General features: G+C 53.8%; 1 pseudogene; it reads left to right on the forward strand.

Moving 5' to 3' along the window:
• Positions 1-5,490: 5,490 nt before the first annotated feature.
• On the forward strand, positions 5,491-6,530 carry LOC123039245 (uncharacterized; annotated as a pseudogene).
• Positions 6,531-6,964: the final 434 nt, after the last annotated feature.

Here is a 6,964-nt window from a genome sequence, read left to right on the forward strand (position 1 = left end):
GCGTCCGAGTGAAGTAGACCCGTCCCGCGGAGTGGGGACGCGCGAGGCGTCCGAGTGAAGTAGACCCGTCCCGCGGAGTGGCGACGCGCGAGGCATCGAGTGAAGTAGACCCGTCCCGTGGAGTGGTGACGCGCGAGACGTCCAAGTGAATTAGATGCGTCCCGCGAAGTGGCGACGCATGGGGCGTCGGAGTGAAGTAGACTCGTCTCGCGGAATGGCGACGTGCGCAGTGTTCGAGTGAAGTAGACGCGTCCCGCAGAATGGTGACGCCCGGGGCGCCCGGCTGATGTAGACGCGTGGCGCGAAGTGACAATGCACGGGGCATCCGGTTGATGTAGACGCATGCCGCGGAGTGACGATGCGCAGGGCGTCCAGGTGATGTAGACGGATCCCGCAGAGCGGCGACGCACGGGGCGGCCAAGTGATGGAGATGCATGCCGCAAAGTGACGATGCGCAGGGCGTCCAAGTGATATAGATGGATCCGCAGAGCGGCGACGCGCGGGGCGGCCAAGTGATGGAGATGCGTGCCCAAAGTGATGATGGACGAGGCGTCCGAGTGGCACGTATCCAGCTAAATGACGATGAAGCACGGGGCGACCGAGTGATTGCTGGACCAAAACGTCCCTGTCCGACTGTCGCAGTGGTTTGTTAACCGTCCGAGTTAATTCGCCCGGGCATGCATGTGAATTGTTCGAGTGGATGGTCATTCAAGTAAGGTTTAGTCCTGTCCAAGTGAACCTGGGTTCGAACAGAAAAGGGACTGTTAAGCAGTTGTACAGTAATTCGAGAACTAAACTGAATGATCAGAGAGGAGAAAGTCCTTAATCCTCTGTCGAGTGGCTGCGGACTACGACAAGCCGGGTGGCTGTGCGTGGAGGTTCTACGACAGCCTCGCAGACAAAGTCGGACACGACGACGAGGCGGATGGCGCCGATGGCTGTTCGTTAGCCGGCCAAGTGAAAAGGTGAATCGGTCGAGTGAACCTCAGCCAAGCTGCGATCCGGTCGCCAGGCCATCAGCCGAGTGGAATAAATGATGAGTCGGTCGGGCCGCGTTGTTCGTCTCAGCAAGCCTGCAAATTAGCAAGTACTCATACATCCACGAATATTTTTTGTTGTATCAGCACTTCCCTGCAAGTTAGCAAGTATAGCCAGCGTAGCCACCGAGTTAACGGCATGCATGCATGCACTAATTAACCAGCGCTAAAGCAACCCACTTATGGCCGCAATATTAGGTAGTAACTGACGTTGTAAATCCTCACCAATTGACCGCTTAATGAGGTGATTACCTTGACAAAAGCGGAGTCAACAGGGCTGCCTATTGGTGGGAGTCGTCCTTACATTTCCTTTTTATTCTGCATGCAGTTAATGGATCATGGAAGTGGTCACGTTATGCATGCACTTACGTGGGGGTTTACGAGGCCTTGACTCCTTTGATCCCGAACGGCCATCGGTTGCAGGTTGTGGGTCGTGGCTGTTTAGGTGCCACTGCAGCGCGCCTCCGCCGTGCCGCAGAGACCGTCGCTGGCGATTGGCGCCGGAGGAAAGAGCGATGCGGGCCTGCGCCACGTCGGGCCTGCGTCTCCACCGCGGAGGCCGAGGACACGAGGTGGAGTCGGCAACCGTGCGTGGGGGCTCAACGACAAGGTTGAAGACGACGATAAAGCGGACGACGCCAGCGCCCGTGCATGACGACGACGAGGCGGACGGAGCCGGCGGCCACGCGTGGAGGCTCAACGACGACGTCGTAGATGAGGTGCAATCGGTTGTGCGGAGGTCGGAGACGACGACGACGCGGATGGCGCCCGTGGCCACGCACGCACTTACTTTACCGAGGTTGGAGACGACGACGGGGCGGGCGGAGCCGGTGGCCGCGCACGCACTCGGCTGTACCGAGGTTGGAGACGACGACGGGGCGGGCGGCGCCGGTGGCCGCGCACGCACTCGGCTGTACCGACGTTGGAGACGACGACTGGGCGGACGGCACCGGTGGCCGCGCACGCACTCGGCTGTACCGAGGATGGAGAAGACAACGGGGCGGACGGCGCCGGTGGCCGTGCGCAGAGGTGCAGCCGATTTCTTGTAAGTGTTTGGATTGATGCATGTTTCCTCCAGCGGGAATCGATCTGCCGCCGGTGGTTCTAAAATAACCATCTGCATCATGGCTCGATAGACGCCATGCCCTATCGTGGTTTTGATTCCGATAATAATAAGGTATAGGGTAACGGAGCATGATCTATCGAGATGCATATGGGTGACACGGTGATTTTAGCGAGTTCGGACCTCTCACGATGAAGATAACAACCCTTCGTCTCGTGCTCCGGAGAGGCTTTGTTTTACTGAGTATATATCTGGAGATTACAATGTGTGTGTGAGAGAGAGAAACCGATCCCTATGCCTGAGCTAAGTCCTGAGACTAATGATGAAAAGAGAAAGAGGTGGAAGAAAAAAGAGCCCCAAGTCTAGTGGTGGGGGTGGCTTATATAGAGTGCGCCACCCCCTCACCTCCTATGTTACAAAGTGGGGCATGAATGCCATAATACCTGGCCACTACCAAACCGTCATGCTGACTATTGGTCTTCGCATATCCGAGTGAGTTATACAGCCGAGTGGAATGAGCTCGTCGAGTGGAGTGTAGTGCTCCGAGTGGTCGTTGTCGTCCGAGTGACTTTCAAATTGCGGTATATCTGAACGGCGATCTGGCCCAGGGGCCCAGTACAAAGTGTACGGTGTCCATGGATAGGGTCTTTAGGTCAGGTTTGTTACCCTACCCCTAATACATGTCCTCGTCATTGCCCACCATGGGTAGTAGTTCTGGCTCTCATTGCACGGCCGCGCATACGGGATCAGGTGCGAGTACGCCCGTTAACATGGCGTTCAACTTCAGTGGACACATACTCCCTCCGTCCCGAAAAACATGTCGCGAGGGCGATTTTGCAAAAAAAAACATGTCGCGGCGGCGCAGATCTGGGCTGCAGCGGTGGAGGAGGTAACTGCCGATGGCGGCGAGAGCATGTACTTGGCGACGGCGGAGGAGCTCAGCTGGGCTCGCCAGCCCCTAGCGAATCACGCAGCTGGGCGGCGCCGGCCCCTGGCGACGTGCAGGCGACGGACGGAGGAAGAAGACGGGGTGACGTGCAGGCGACGGACGGAGGAAGAAGACGGGGTGGAGGGACTTGTTTGAAACGCTTTTCAAACCACGAGGGGTTTTTTGCAAAATTACCAGTTAACTACGCCCACGACATGTTTTTCGGGACGGAGGGAGTACTTGTTATTGTCTCTGAAACATTCGGAAAGCTCCAGAAGCACTAGTTTGAAGTTGCATTAGTTTATTATAAGTGCTTGTATGTGCTACAGATCTCTTTAAGGAGCCCCTCGTTACATGGAAGGTAAACGCGCCTAGTAGTCAGTCGGACCGTACTAGCTCGATTGTCCAACTGTTTTAACCAGTGCTTCTCACCTGTCCTGCCTATTCGCCTGGTGCGACATCAATTCTTTTTGATTGACCGAACCTTTCTCATTATGAATGACAGGTGGGACCAATCCTGAAGTACAACCCTTGGGAGCAGTCGGATCGAGTCTCCAACTTGCATCTTGGCCTTGGTAGCTCTGAATGATTGAGCGTCATCCTCTGTTTTGAGTGTTCGAGCGCATTCCTCACAGACAATCCACGGATCCATTGAAGAGGCTGGAGAGATGTGCCACCCAGATGCCCACGTGACGGGCCGTCCTCTGAGGCGCTCGCCGCGGCCGCTGCATTGAGTTCGCTTCCGGCGTGGTCCCGGCGGAGGACCTGACCGGCGGAGCGCCCTCCCCGATGATATGCTCCTCCTGGTCCTTAAGCGATTACGGTGCTTCCGCAGCGCCGTGCGCACTGGTGTCCTGTCGCGCCGGTGGCGCGGCCTATGGACGTCCCTCCCGGATCTCATCTTTCATAACATCGCGCCCGCCCAGGTCGAAGCCGTGCTCGCCGGCTTGGCCGGTTCGCCTTGGGTGTCGAACGCCCTGGACATCAAGATCTCTCCCAGCCACTATTGTGACAAAGCTGCCTTATCCTCCCTTCTGCACGCCGCGGCCAGGTTCTCGTCGCAGCTGGTCCGATTGAGTTAGTAATACGTCAGGTACATGGAAGCAAAGCTCCCCTGCTTCGAGTGCGTGACGGTGGTACAGGTCAGCTCGAGTAAATTGCACAAAACCATCATTTTGAAGGCTAGATTTGCGAAAAACACTACAATACATTTTTTTTGCAGAAAACATCATGGGTACGATAATCTTTTTGCAAAAATCACTGATCGACGGATCTTGCGCTGTTAAATAAGATTATGACAGATAGGTCCCATTTTTCGCTGACGTGGCATAACATTTTACCCAAGACAACGTTAGACGGGTAAAAAAGCTAAAACACCCGCAAGTTTTTTCCCGTGTGCTGCCCAGGCCCTTGCCATGTCCCGCCACACAGTTAGCTGCCTCGATGGCGCCGGTCACCACCATCCGCCAGCCGCCGCCGTGCTCACCTTCCTGCCTCGCCGCGCTCCAGCCTCTGCCAGCTCCGCCCGCCTCTGCTCAACCGCGCCACCGTCGCCATGCACCGTCCAGGCGGGTAAGGGCCGACCTCGAGCAGGCCCCGACACTCCCCGCGCCCCTCGATAGGAGCTGCAGATGGCGGTGCACGCACGCGCTCCAGGCGTCGCACCTCCGGCGAGGGATGTCGCGCTGCTCTGTCGCCCCGTTTTGCCCCCAGCGCCGCCACATCTGGATCCGGCGAGGGAGGCCGCGCCACCGCCCCGACTTGGCCTCCGCGAAGAGACGCCCATCGACGGTTGCCGGATCCGGCGAGGTATGCCACGCCGCCGCCCAGATTAGCCTCCAGCGCGAGGATGCGCCCAGCGCCGACTGCGGGATCCGGCGAGGGATGCCGCCGCTGCCCCGATTTGGCCTCCTGCGTGAGGAGGTGCCCAGATCAGGCTGCGTTGACCGCCCCAACCTGTGGCGAGGATCTGATTGCATTTTTTCTTTTTGCTTTAGGGGTGTCTGTGTGAAATGTATGGACTAGTTTGTAAAATTAGATTAAAATTGACCTAGCATGAAATTTTACGCCACATAGGCAAAAAGGAGGCCCCAACTGTCATAAGCGTGCTTAACCGAGCCAAATCCGCCGATCGGTGGTTTTTGCAAAAAGATTACTGAAGACATGGTGTTTTCTGAAAAAAAATGTATTGTAGTGTTTTTCATAAACCTAGCCTTCAAAATGGTGGTTTTGTGAAATTTACTCGGTCAGCTCGTATGATGAAATCTGCTTCACATGGCTGCGGGTCAGTGTGTCCCCGGTGGTGGAAACACTTTGGCTCAATGGTTGCAGCGTCATGGACGTCAGCACCCTGGTCACCCTCTGCCCGCTCCTGCACTTCCTGATGGTGACATCTTCTGCATACGACATCGTGGTCCACTCCGGGTCGCTGTAGATTGTAGAAGCTTGTTCTCAGTAGCGACATGGTATGCAGTAGCATCAACATCGTGACGCCAATGCTTAAGCTGTTGGAAATGGATTTCAAGGCTGGCATGGAGCTCAGCGTCTCCATCTCGGCGCCAATGCTGAAGCTGGTCGAGTGGGAGTGCTCCTTCACAGACTTGTTTCTTGTGTTCAGTTTTTGGCGTCTGGGCAGCATCACGATCTTGAGGCCTAAGTACTGGTGAAAGGAATGCAGATGGCCGCAGCTCCGTAGTCCCGTTCATGTCTTCCAGTTGGATATATCGCTCCCTGTATGGGTCTAGTATTTCGTGTTCGTACCCAGTCTGCTAAATTTGCACAGTAAGACCTCAATTCCTTTTATGCATGGTATCCTGCTTAATTGTATTGTTTTGCAGAATTATTTGGATGATGAGTCACAGCCTGCAGAAGCATGGTGCTTGCATGAGAGATGGACAAGCTTCCGGTTACCGACTTCTCTGTAGTGAACCTAAATCGTGCATCACCTGGTCATGTATTAGGAGGACTTGTGTTGTGTCTCTTTCGGTTGCATCAGATTTGTGCCGTGACGAAAACGCTTATCATCGACATTCCAGTTTGACAGGTGGTAATTCTCCCCGGGGCTTCTATTCTGCATCCATACTACATTGCAGTATGTGCTCTTTTCCCTTCTTGAGGGAGGCATAAATAGAAGACACATGTTAAATACTACTCTGGAGCATAAATGAAAAGCATGCTAACATGTCTTCATCTGGTTCAGGGGATGCTAGCATGCCCAGGAAATTGCCGTTGTGAGGAGCCAAAGAATTGGAGAAGCGAAAGTATCTCATTCAGCCACCTTGAAGAATTGCAGGTCTACGGTTTCAGTGGAGAAGATCATGAACATGATTTCCTAAAGCTGATATTCAGATCCCCGCCAATGCTTAAGATAGTGATTATGGAACTTGTACCTGAGTTTGTAGGTTCCATTAAGGAAATCTACGAGACTTTCTTGGCGAATCCTTGTGTGAACAGTTCTGTTTATGAAAGCAAAGGCGCACTGGTTCAGGAACTATCTGATTAGCTTAGAGGATACAACTACTATATTTAGTATCCTTACCTGCTATTTTTGTTAACTTAGAGGATGCAAGTCTGTAATCCTTATCCTTGGATGGTATTGTCAGAATTATTACCAACAAAGGCTGTGACATACATTATGTTTTATGTTTCTTGCCTCATTGTACTTTTAGTTCTCAACATAGTCCCAAATTCATATACATTTAACGGTATACTGAAACTGTGTTCAGTGCCGCTGTCGAGTATGGTACACGCTAGTTCGTTAGGCATGTTACGTGCTAGCTCGCATGGTATGGTCGCATGTATGGGTCAGGTGCGACGCCAGTTAACATGGCGTTCAACTTCAGTCGCTATATAAGTTTTTTTGTCTCTAAAACATTCGGAAACAACCACTAGTACTATAGTATAGTATACTGATCTCTGAAGCAGGATGGATCTTGT

The sequence above is a fragment of the Triticum aestivum genome, chromosome 2B, assembly GCF_018294505.1.
Source record: "Triticum aestivum cultivar Chinese Spring chromosome 2B, IWGSC CS RefSeq v2.1, whole genome shotgun sequence".
In the NCBI taxonomy this organism is placed as follows: Eukaryota; Viridiplantae; Streptophyta; class Magnoliopsida; order Poales; family Poaceae; genus Triticum; species Triticum aestivum.